Source organism: Heliangelus exortis, chromosome 4 (genome assembly GCF_036169615.1).
Source record: "Heliangelus exortis chromosome 4, bHelExo1.hap1, whole genome shotgun sequence".
Lineage (NCBI taxonomy): Eukaryota > Metazoa > Chordata > Aves > Apodiformes > Trochilidae > Heliangelus > Heliangelus exortis.
The window spans coordinates 8128227-8141404 of NC_092425.1; positions in this window are offsets into that span (position 1 = coordinate 8128227).

Genomic DNA, 13178 nt, shown 5'->3' on the forward strand with positions numbered 1-13178 from the left:
ATCACTCCATGGCACACAGTCAGGTTGTTCTTCCATCCCAGGGCAGCCATTCCAGGTGTACTGGATGCCCCTCCAGGTGAAAGTACACCAGAGTCAACACTCTACTGACATTATCCTCCGTAACTGGGTGAGATTCCAGTCAGAAAAATTTCCTTTGCTTTAAGAGACAATTCTAAAGCTAAAAGGTGTTTGTAGCAGAGTGGCACCTCCAAGGAGATAAGGATAAGGGGGTGGAGACACCCCTTCCTTCCTGAGGGCCTGTCTTGATGTGGCAATTGACCACCTGGGAGGTGACATTCCTGAGGTCCAATCTTCAATGGGTCTGCCTGAGCCTGCCTTCAATTCACCTGCTGATGGTGAGGAGGACACCTGGATGCAACTGATTGACTTAGGCTAATGCTGAATTGACTGGGACACCTGGTCTCCTGCTGGAACTGACTGACAGCTCCCTCCCAAGGAGTTTTCTCCTTTCCTTGGGCAAACAAAGCAGCAGCACTGGAACAGGGGGAATTTGGAGGCATATAAGCAGAGGTCCCTGTTTATTTCTTCATAGTCATCATCCTGCATTGACCCACCACCAGCTGGATCAGGCCCCATCCAGCATAGCATTGAACTCTCTCTTTTTCTCTCTCATGGATCAAAACCAAAAAAATTTTCATGTTACTTCGAACCGTAAGAGTTTTCCAAGTCATAGAAACAAGTACTAAGCACAGCTGAAAATCATCATCATCCTTGTGTTTTGATTAATATTAAAAAATCTCTTTTGTGAATGAGATCAAGAGGAACAAAAATGAGCATAGCACAGAAAAGTTGTGTGTGTGATGAAAGAACAGGAGACTGCCAGGAGAGAGCCATTGCCATTTCCCTCTTTCTTTTAAACAGGATATACAGACAGAAGTCTTGTGTGGCTACTGAAAGACACAAATAGTGATGCTGAAGATGTACTCAGTATAAAAAAATCTCTCAAAAGAAACAGTAGGCTGGGTAATATCATGTTTAGGATCTCAACAGTCTTTCACCACAAACCTCAGGGATTTTAGGACTAGGCTGCAAAGGCCTACTGAGAGGAACATTCATTATTTATGACCTTGGATAAGGATAAACATAAATACAAACAGAACACTGGCAAACAAACAAAAAGCTCAGTAGAAATTACACCATGTAGTTTTACTACATGAAGAATTTTTGTTAATAAGGTGTGGAGGTTTTTTTTAGCAACAATGTACCAATTTGAAATAATAAAACCTAATTAAAAATTAACAATAACATGAAATGTTTCAGTAATGTTCCCTGTAATGGCTGTTGACATGGGAAATAAATCATCAAAAGCATTTCTGAAGAATGAGTTTAACAAAGAAATATCTAATAAGAGTTTCTTAAATAGCTATATTCAGTGCATAGACTCTAAATGTAATCCTACATTCTCCCACATTAAATATTGAAATGCTCATAAGGAGCAAAGAGTGTGGGACTAACCCTGACTCTCTTCAGGCACATTACATTTCAAAGCAAGGATGTCCTCAGGATCCAGTTAAAGCATGGATCTGCAACTGTATTCTATTGCTTGGCCTCAAACTAATTGTAGCAGAAAATTAATTATGTCCAACATTTCAAACTGAAGTTTCTAAACAGCAGCTTGATCCTGAAGGGCAGTAGTTGCTCAGCATGTTCCATATTGAAGCTCTAAGTGGCCTGATTTTTCAGAACTGCTTGACTCATCTAGCACACCAGCTTTTGATAGAACCAGATGGTGTTTAGGTCTCAGTACTTCAAGGCACCTTGACACAGATCCTTAAATGCCTGTCTGTATAATTCAAACTCATTTTTAATACCTCTCTGGGGGTCTTGCCCCTAGGTACACAATGACAACGTTGGGAAAATGCAGCCTAAGCACTGAAACTGGGGTTATGACTGTGTCTGTGTAATGTGTGCAAGACAAACACAATTGGAGGAGGAAAGAACCAAGGAAATTGGTCTTTTTGTATAAATATAAAAACAGAAGGAAAAGACTGTACGAAAGTTCTGCCCTATTTTTTTTTTTCACTTTGCAGTCTGTGACATATAAAAGTACTCCAAGCTTAAAAATCTGCTTGGTTGTATCTATCTAGCTGAAGAATTCAGGTTTTTTTTCAGGGATATCAGGTTCTGTGTAACAAATAACTTTCATAAAAAATAACTGAAACGGTGAAGGGAAAACAAGTAGATAAATCTATGTTTGCAATAGAACAAATACTTTTTTATTAGTCAACTAGATAAAAAGACTGGTTTTTTAATTAAAAGCAAAACTGCTTGAAATTAGGACCTATTGACTTGCCATGGTAGAGTGCAAGTCTTTTGGAGGAGTGCAAGCATTCCTTATACCTTTTGGACACTTTGTGGGTTTTATGAAGATACTTATAAATGGTGAAATAAAAAATAATCAGCTACACCACCTACTTTTTAATTGAACCTCAGCTTCTTTTGCGTGACTGTTTACCTCAAATATAATTTTCTAGACCTCTCTGGTTTAATATTTGCCTATGGCTTGGTCTGCTATTGTGTGAATGTAACAAAAACCATCAGGGAAATAATGCAGAAGTCAAAACCAGAGCAATCTATGACATCCAGCCCCCACCACAAATAATCTATTCATCTTCATTTTGTTTTAAGTGCTACACTAGTCCTAATATCTTCAAGAAAAAGACTCCCTTTCCTTCATCCTGCCATGACAACGAGCTGTAAGACCTTTAAAGACCTACTAGGGATAGCATGTAGAGGGGAAAAAAAAATAAAGCGAAATAAAAAGTCCTACTGCTTTCTAAGTCTTCTCTCAGACTTTTAAACACTCTACCTTCAAAAATGGGACACAAATCAGTGTCAAGGATAGTACTTTCCCCAGCTAGAAGCATTATTCACAGCACTGAAGATTGTGTGTCTCTCTTGCTTTTGTTACAAACAGGTATTGATTAGTATTATTTTGTGGGTTTGCTGTTGACATGAAAAAGCAAGGAGGAAGCAGAAGGTTGCAGAGGAATCAGGATGAAGTAGCAAGTTGTGTCGAATAGCATGCACAACTATTACCTTTCCCACTTTAAGTGCAACATCCAGGGCAAGGATTGGATTGCAATTATTGTCTGACAAGGGTAGGGGATGACAGGAGGATCCTCTACTGGCCCCGAGCACAGAGACCTCACTGCCTTGTTGGCTTCTCTGCTACAGCAAATCCAAATGTAGAAAGGTTTCACAGGTCTCTCAAACTGTCTCAAGCAGATTTCAAGGCTCTTTGCCCCCTCCCCCCCCTTTTTTTTTTCTCATCTTTTTGAATCCTGGAATCCTTTTGGCTCTGTGAGCATCTTACTTTTCCAAAGAACTCTGCCAGAATACTTGGTTTAACCTCATCCTTGACTTTCAGGCTACTCAGAAAGCATTTTAAGCTTTTAAAGTATTTTAAGACCCCTGTCCTCAACTTCTTATTTACTCAGTATTCTAGCAGGAGAGAATCCATTGCTTATTTTGCTTGCAAGAAGCCAATTCATTTAATCATCTCTGTATTCATGAGGGGTCATCTATCAGATCTGACTTTTTATTGAGGATATGGACAATGTGAAGGCATTTTACAATGTTTATCCATTTGAACTTACTGTCAAAGTATCACAGATATAAACAGTGTTTTCTACTGAAAATGTAAGGATTAATGTTTATACAGAATAAATTGCAAAGCATGGAGGTTTTAAACTGAAATCCACTTTGTTTTGAAGGAAAATTATGGAGGCACTTAGAGTCTCATTGTAGAGGAAACGAAGTAGTTGACCTTTTTTATGCTGTTCAGTGTGATCTTTACTGTGCAATAATAATGATAATGATGGCAACAATGACAACACTTACTGATTTGAGCTACTCAGAATAATGAGGAAAAACTTGTCCTTAAAGCTGACATAGAAGTAAAAATGAGCTGCTAAACTCTACAGGATTCCTCTGGTACATAATCAATGAAATTACAACTTATTTTTTTTCTTTAAATGCACATCCTCTAAAAAAAGAAGTGGACAAGAAGTAAGCAGAAATAAAAATACTAGTATTATTAGTAAGTATTTGCCCAAGAATGAAGGATTCAAACCAACTTTGGGAAAAAATACATTATTGAATTGAATATAACATAATCTTATTTTAAAACAGAATGCATTTGAATTGTTCTGATTGTTCTCACATGAACACTGATAAAAACAATTCCAAACAGAAGACTTATTGTAAAACCAGAGACAGGCCAGAATCAGGCCCCTGTCACTATGCTCCACAGCCATGCAACTGATTTTATGTATTAGGGACTGGAGCATCTACCTTATAAGAAAAATTTGAGACATCTTGGGCTGTTTAGATTAGAGAAAAAGGAGGCTGAGGGGGAATCTCATCAGTAGTTAAAATATAAGGGCAGCTGTCAAGAGGATGGGCCAGACTCTTCTCTGTACACCACCTCTGTGGTGTCCAGTGACAGAAAAAGGCTTTATGGTCAGAAACAGGCACACAGGAGATTTAACCTGAATGAGAAAATCCTTCTTTCCTCTGAAGGTAACAGAGCACTGGAACAAATTGCCCAGGGAGGCTGTGGAGTCTCCACCCCTGGAGACATTCAAGCCCTACCTGGAATTACTCCTGTGTGATCTGCTCTGAGGGATCCTGCTCTGGCAGGGGGCAGTGGACCAGGTGATGTCCTGAGGTCTCTTCCAATCACTACAATTCTGTGGTTCTGTGTAATATTTTTTTCCATTGAGCTTGGTGAGACACTGAAACCCAGCCTTTAAGTGTTGAAAATGCACAGCAAGGAGGAGCACAGAGTGAGCAGAGAGATGGGTGACAAGAGCAAACAGGTCTTTTCAGCTTTTACCTTACCTTATCTGACTATCAGTATAGAATGGAGACAAAGCCAATGACTTTTTCAGCCTGAGGATGCTGAATATCAGATTCCTTACAAAAAATCACCTGTCTAAAGTGTGACAAGCTAGAGGCACAAAATAATGATGCTGTTGCAATCCCTTAAGCTAATTATTACACCAGTTTTATTGTACCAATTCTAAACTAATTTTCTGACTAAAATTATTCCTTTTTCTTTTGCATGGGAAAGAAAATTTATGGGGTAAAATTCAACTGGCCAAAACCCTCTGAGAAATCAGACTCCCCTTAAACAGAACCACAAGTTCAGAGCAGTGATGTCTAAAGGTTTTATTTTGTGTTTCTTTTCAAAATTCTTAGGGGGCTTGTTGGGGTACTTTTTATATTTTATGTTTTTGTACATTTGGTATAAACTTTCAATACCATTTAGCAATTGTACTGAAGAGCCCTGTACAACCTTGAGCATCAATCAGCTTGTATCTAAGATGGAAAAGAGTTTTCCATCTTTTAGTAAGAAAAGCTGTGTTTATTTATATCCATCACAATCTTTCCTTTTCATGTTGTATAATAGTAGTTATACTGAGAGGTGAAATGAAGTGGACTTTGAGTGGGAAGGCAGAGAGTGAGAAGTCAGTTTTAGATTCTACCACCACTGCATTCTCTGCACCAAGAGCCTGTCCATGGGTATTTTGATTAAAGAAAGTGTCTAAAGAAAGTATCTGGACAGTATCCTAGCTTACCCAAAACTTTATTAACAGATCCAGTTAGATTATTTAACAACTTAAAAAACCAAACAAAACAAAAAGCCAAACAAAGAACCCAAAGAAAAATATGAACAAAATAATTAAGCTCAGGACTGACCATTCCACTGTATCCTGGAGGAGCAAATGACTGACATGAAGGGTACATATCAAAATTTACAGTTGAAAGAAATTATCTCTGATGTCTCAGGTGATAAATAAATTATGTATACAAATTACTTACCTACAAGTGCAACACAAGACAAGTACCTTTCTATGGATAACTTAACCACTGAAATCTTTTAACTAGACCAGCAGTCTTGAAGAAACTGTCCTCCACCTACATATCAGGCAAATTATTTCCCTAACAAAACAATTCCTGATCAATACTGTCAGTTCCATCTGTTCTCAGAACTGAATGAGCAATTCTGAAGTATCTTATAGCAACGATACTTGGGAGGCCCCATGGAGGAAAAACCAATCACCACAAGATTTTTGCACTGCAAACTGCAAGCCAGGCATCCTCAATACATCAGTGATGAACAGGTTTCATGGCCCTATCCCCAGCTGAATACAATTTCATATTCAGTATAATTTACAACATGACTGGGAACTGATTGTCATTCAGACATTATTAAAATACCAAAAAGAAAAGGTTTGGCATAACTCAGACACAGAAGGTTATGTACCAACAGCAGCAAAATTACATTAATGGTTCTCACTCTTCCATTTGTTTCCATTTGCTCCATTTCCTTTTCAAAGTCTGAATTCCATACCACTCACTCATTAATTACCTAATTTCTTGATACTCATTAGCCTTTTGTTTTTCTTTGGTGATGGATTGATATTTAGACATCTTCATTTTTTGCTTTATTATCTTGTCTGGAAGACTAACAGATTAATATTAGTTACAGGACGAATACCATGATTTAATCTATGAAAACAGATGGTTATTTAAAATTAGTTAGTTCTAAGGTTCAATGTTTAGAAACATGCTTAATAACCATAAATGTGGTGCTAATTAAGCATAATATATTCATGTACCCCTCTGAATCACTGATGAAAATTTGAAAAAACTAGGCTCTTCTGTGTTGTAGTTTATTTATATATTTCAAAACCAAAAAGAGTTTTAAACTAGATGTTACTATAGATCTATTTTGACTCCTAATCAGAAGAAAAGAATGGCATTTCTCTCTCAACATTTTTTTTTTTTTTTTTTGCTGGTAAAAGAATTTTGTAAACTGGCAAAAGAATTGGTAACTTCAACCAAAATGTAATTTTTTTTACAGTATGTGAAGAGAATTCAACGCATGTCCTTATGTCCATAGGAATACATGGAGTACACCTACTCTGAGAACACCTTCAGCTAAATAACACTGGGTTCACATGACCTGAAAATAATGAAGACAGCCAGGCCAAAAAGTAAATTAGCAGTTTAGACATGTAAGGACTATATACAGCATTAAAAAGCATCTTTTTTTTTTTTTTTTTTCTGAAAACACCTATATGAGGCAGCAGTTTCAAGTATGAGCATTGAAATGCATTTCTGTAAAATCTTTTCCACAATTAGCAACCCCACATGTAAGATATGGAATGATTATTGGACATGTTGCCCCATCTTATTTGTATTTGATAGATATAATAAACCATAACTAAATTCTACATTCTCTCAGATGTCTGGATGGGCTAGTATCTGCAAATTTACATATTCAAAAGGCTAGAAAACTCAATAGACAATAAACATCTAAAACATCTGTTCTTCTTGGGTTCTATTTTTACACAGCAATGAAAGGCTCTCAATGTTTATTTAAAACAATAAGCTTTATACTACAACCTTGTATTGACTGCACTGCTTGTCATATCTTGACATATCTTGACAACAAAGACCTTCAAGGACATTACACTCTGCAGCAGGTATTTTTTTTAAGGCAGATTTCCTCCTAATGATATATGCACTTATTTGACATCTCCAACACCATCCATGACTGTTGAGAAAGGAATGGAAAATATTTCTTCTGCCAAAGCAAACATTTTTAGGGAATCTTTGGGTTCATTATAAGGTGAGCAAGGGTAAAGCTACAGAAGCCTTTTCACCTTAAAGGAGTTGTAAGCCAGCAATGCTCCCTATTGCTAGAGCTGTTTTACCAGTGTAATGAAATCTTTTCTGGGGCTCCAGAACAGAGTGAGAAGTCAGGGAGTCCAAGTGTGAGTCAGGCATCAGGTGTCAGTGGAGCCTCACGGAGATACAAAATGCCAGTGGTTATGAAGTATGAAAACAGAACAAAATAGCCAATATTGTTAGGGGGTAATAAAGCATGTCTAAGGCAGAGAGCATTAGGATTCTGACCATTTTATTACAATATGGCCAAGCTGACAATTTTTGCTTTTGAAAAGCAAAGCAAATCAAAACCCTAAAAAACCCAAACCAAAAAAAACCAAAAAACAAAACAAAAAACAAACCCCAAAACCACCAACAAACCAGGTTTTCTGTTCTCAGCCAGCCTAGGTATTTCTTGGCACCCAGTGAAAACAAATCTAAAATGCAAAGAAAGCTTAAGAAAGAAGCAGCTTTCTGAAAAGCTGCTGTTGAGAAAGTCTAGGGATACTGAAAATTGACAAGGAGAGGGAATAAACTTTTAATTGTCATAATCTATCATTAGCAAAGAGCCATGTTGTGCCAAAGACACTTCCTTTAGATAAAGTTTTGACAAGCTATCAGCATCCAAACTGAGAAAGGATTATCGTTACTACCATAGTGGCACTTGGTACAGACATTATATAAAATGTATATGCAGAGAACTGGGGTAACAAGGCCCTCTAAGTCTATGGTTTTCCAGCCCCTCTGTCTATGATTGAGCCAGGAAAAAATTTCTTTCAAGGGTATCCATCATACCAAGGCAGGGACAAACCTGCAATCATTACAAGCCACAGGATGGCACCCAGAGTGACAGTCTGCAAAAAGCACAGGACTACAGGGTGCCTATGCTCTCATTAATTACAATTTCCATTGAACCACACACAATGCCTGTTTAGTCCTGGCAGTTGCACTGTCTGACATATTAATGAAGGAAAATGGGAGTAGAGTCTTCAAATGCTTGTCGGACAGAATACCAAGTGTGAAAGGGAAGAGGAAAAATAAACAGTTGAAAAGCAGATGGTGAGATGCATAAAGGGAAAGGAATGAGCAGTTAGAGAGATTGTGTTCAACCTTTCACCTCAGTAATACCAGCTTAAATCTGGCATATTCCAGAGTAGCACCATTTCTGAGACAATAAAAATAATTAAAAGACTGAGCCTTTGGCTTTGTTATCTCTTGTTGCAGCACTGGAGAAACGATGCCTTTGGGAATATCAGCTCAGTGACAAAAGCGGGTTTCAGAAATTTAATAATTAGCAAGATGGGGACCAAGAATGGAATATCACAACCATAGAACTGTCAAGAGTTGGAAGGGACCTCTAGAGATCATGTAGTCCAACTCTCCCAGTGAAGCAGGATCACCTGGAGCACATTACACAGGGCTGCATGCAGGTGAGCTTTGAATATCTCCAGAAAAGGGAACTCCAAAACCTCCCTGGACAGCCTGTTCCAGTGCCTTGTCACTCTCAACCAAATAAGCTTTTTCTTATATTTAAATAGAATTTCCTATGTTCCAGCTTGTGCCCATTTCCCCTCATCCTGTCACTGGGAACTACTGAGAACAGTCTGGCTCCATCTTCCTTGCACCCACCCTTTGCATACTTGTAGATATTAATAAGGTCTCCCCTCAGCCTTCTCCAGGCTAAAGAATCCCAGCTCTCTCATCCTTTCCTCAGAAAAGAGACACTCCAATTTCTCAGTCATCTTCATCACCCTCCTCTGGACTTTCTTTAGTAGTTCCCTGTATCCCCTGAGCTGGGGAGTCCAGGACTGGATGCAGTATTGCAGCTGTGGCCTCACCAGGGAAGAGTAGAGGGGGAGAATGAGCTCCCCTCAGCCTGTTGACCTCACTCTTTTTCTGCAACCTAAGATTCTGTTGGCCTTCCTGGCAACAAGGGCACACTGCTGGCTCATGGATAATTCACAGTGTACCAGGACCTTCAGATCAGTCTCCTCAGAACTTTTTTCCAGCAGGTCGACTCCTAACCTATATTGGTTCTTGAGGTTCTTTTTTCCCAGGGGCAGGACCCTACACTTGGTCTTGTTGAACCTCACTAATTTCTTCTCTGCCCAGCTCTCCAGCCTGTTCAGGTCACACTGCTTGGCAGCACAGCTCTCCAGATAGTCAGCCACCTACTTGCCACCCTCCCTACTTTGTATTGGCAGTGAACTTGCTGAGGATACACTGAGGATACACAATACAAATAATGAGTCCCTAAAGATTAATTCAGATAGATAAAGATAACACAATAGGGATGGGTTTAGGTTGAGCATACCATGATATGATGTACTGGGACATCCATTGCTGCTACACAGAAAGGTGAAACGAATACCACTCCTTTATGTATGTTGGAATGGCTTTTTGCTCTTAGTATACACTCTGTGCAGCAAGAGGCAGTTAACTTAATTGTTAGCAAAGTGCCAGGCACACAAAGGATGCTGTGAAAATGAAAGCAGCAATGATGAGGGAGTTAAAGAAACTCAGGTTTCATTGCTATGTGTGACTATTTGCTAAGTTTCAAGACAGCAACCCAGGTACCACAACTTGTTTTCATTACCTCACATGAACTCTTCCCTTGCTAACTTTGCCTTCCTCTATAACGTTTTGGTGAAGCTTTAATTTCCTCTCTATAAGCATCAATAAACCTGGCTAAGAAGCCTGACAAGGATTACTCCCAAATATTCTAATTACAGTGGCCTTTGTATCTTCTCTAGTATTATCATTCCTCTTGCACACTGATTGATGCAAGACAGCTGGGAGAGTCTAATCCCTGTTTGCTGAAACCATTCCTTACAGGCTGCTTCTGAGTGGCCTGAAATCCAGAAAAGATACAAGTGGCTTAAAATACTTAACTTCAGTCTGCTTTCTTCTGAGCAAAGCTTGGACAGAGGCAAAGTCTCAGCCACTTTCTTCATGCTGCCTGGGGAGTTAGCAATTAGAAGTACCATAACCCTTTCCAATACCAACTGCAGTGAAAAGGATCTACAGATGTTCAATAAGAACCCTATAAAAAAAAAGGCCTAGGTGAAGACATGAGTTATTCAACAGAATAATTTAAAAACAACAACAAAAAATGTTATCCTCCCAAAATCTGCAAGATTCGTATCTAATGAATCAAGTCAAATGAAAGGATGAAAAAGGGCCTGGTTGTATCCCAGTACTTCTGCAAGAAAGGCTGAAGGTATCTGGAAATACTTTTTCATGATATAATGAAATAAATATCAGACCTTCTGAATGTTGCCACATTTGTGGAGTTAATGAAAAAAATGTTTTGATTGAAAAAATAATATCAAGTATTGTCCTGAAGATTTCATCGAGACTTCTTTTTGTCCTTACTTAAAAAAAAAACAAAACCAAAAAACAACCCAGTATCAGATTCAAAGCTACTTTTATCTTTCAAACTTGTACAAGTGAACCATAAAGCTACAATTCAGGTCCAACCTCTTATAAGTTAAGGTCCAGTTAATAGCAAAAAATTGAAAACAAACTAAAAAACATTATTAAAATCAAAAGTGTTAAAATCAAAAGGCAATTTCACACTCAAGAAACATTGTGTGAAAAGTCACCTAATGCCTGTAGAGAAATAGGCTGTTCTTTTTGCAATAAATACCACACTTCTGACAGTGATTATAGCCAGGTTGTTGTTTATGTGTCAGTCAGGAAAAAAATAACATTGAAAGAGACTTGTCCAAATTAGCAGAGCAGTGCAGTGATGGACAGAAGCAAAGAGCTGGAGGCCTTCCAGAATCTTTTCCAGTTAATTGGGCTGTCCTTCAAACATATCCCCCCATTTAGAGGGTAACACCTTCCTTTGTGTTTCATTATAATAATTATTTTAAGCATCAAAAGCTTTCGAGGGAAGTACCTACCAGTGTGAAAGTCAAAGATGGGATGGGTTGCAAGGCATCAGATGGGATTACCCAGCTCATCCTCCTCCTTTGAGGCAAGATGAAATGTACACCTAGGACACCTCAGGAAGATGTCAGCATAGCCTGTTCTTAAAAACTCCTGCCATATCCCTCCTTATATATATATATATATATATCTCCTGTCTTGTTATGCCTTATCCCATGTGCAGAAATGACACAAAATCCTGATAACTGTTTTGATGTGCTGGAAGATTTTCTGTTTCCCTATCAACACTTTCTCATATCGCTAAAGGAAAAAAAAATATATATTTGACACCTTTTACTATCTCTAAACACTTCATCATTTTTAAAGGGGGATATGTGAGAGGGGCCATGATACTTCCACATCCAACATATCTGCTATTATGTTCCACGCAAAAGGGAATGAAAATAGTGCCAGAATCAGCAGCAACAGAATGTTTGCTTTCCTCCTTCAGGAGCAATCCAACATGTGGAAACACGAGGATTCTGTCATTTCCAGAAAGTGTGGCAGTTTTAATAAGACTTCATCCATCTGCTTCAAGATGAGCAGAAGGTTGTTTGCATGGTAATAACCTCTTTGGATGTTGCAGAAGATACCTCACACATCAGTAGCATGGAGAAGATGTGCAATACTACATTTACTTCTTCAGCTCTAAGTCACAAGTGTCAGTATTATGGGGGATTTTACACATGGCTGATTTTCATTTAAATAAAAGATTACAAAGAGATGTACGTGGGAAGATTTGGAGATGGATCTAGATGAATGGAGCCTTTTCTATTGCTTTCTTTTCTCTGCTTGGAGGTGGAAGTTCACCTCTGAAATTTGCCCACCTTTCTCAAGACTCAAACTTTTAATAGCCCTGACTAACAAAATTATAATGAACTTTATTTTCAGTATTTCAAATATATTGTGGAGGATCTTATCTCAGCAAAAAGATATGGGATCAAACATAGGTTTCTCCTATTTTTAACATAGAAATAAGAGTAAATACCTACTCTCCAGGTTTGTCTAGCTCACTACTGACTTTTCAACTGTTACCACAAGCTCCTCTTCTCTCTTCATTAATTTATGCCCATAATTATCTTTTTGCCTGCTAATTATATAAAACATTATGGAACACTCATATTTAAACTAAGATCAGTGTGGATTTTGGTATTAGATACTAGGCATGTCTGGTCAATTATTTTGACTTCAATTTTCAGGTAAAAACCTAGAAAAAACACTTCAATGAGCCACTGAAGACTGAAACAAGACACCATCAAACAAGCCACCTAAGCCAGGAGCTCTTACTTGTAGCTAATTTCCCTGAAAGTCTTTTCTGAGGTTTTTCTTGGGATTAATGTTATATAAAATAATTAGTTTATGTATTGTGATGTTCTTAAACCAAAGTTATAAATGAAAAAACAGGGATAAACAATTATTGATTTGGTGCTCAAAATATTACCACATTAAGGTTATGTTCTCCCCGTTCTTCCCCTTCTGAAGTGCTTTGCATTGTAATGCAGTGAGTCCTTTAAACTGGAGAATGATGATGAAATAGTTAA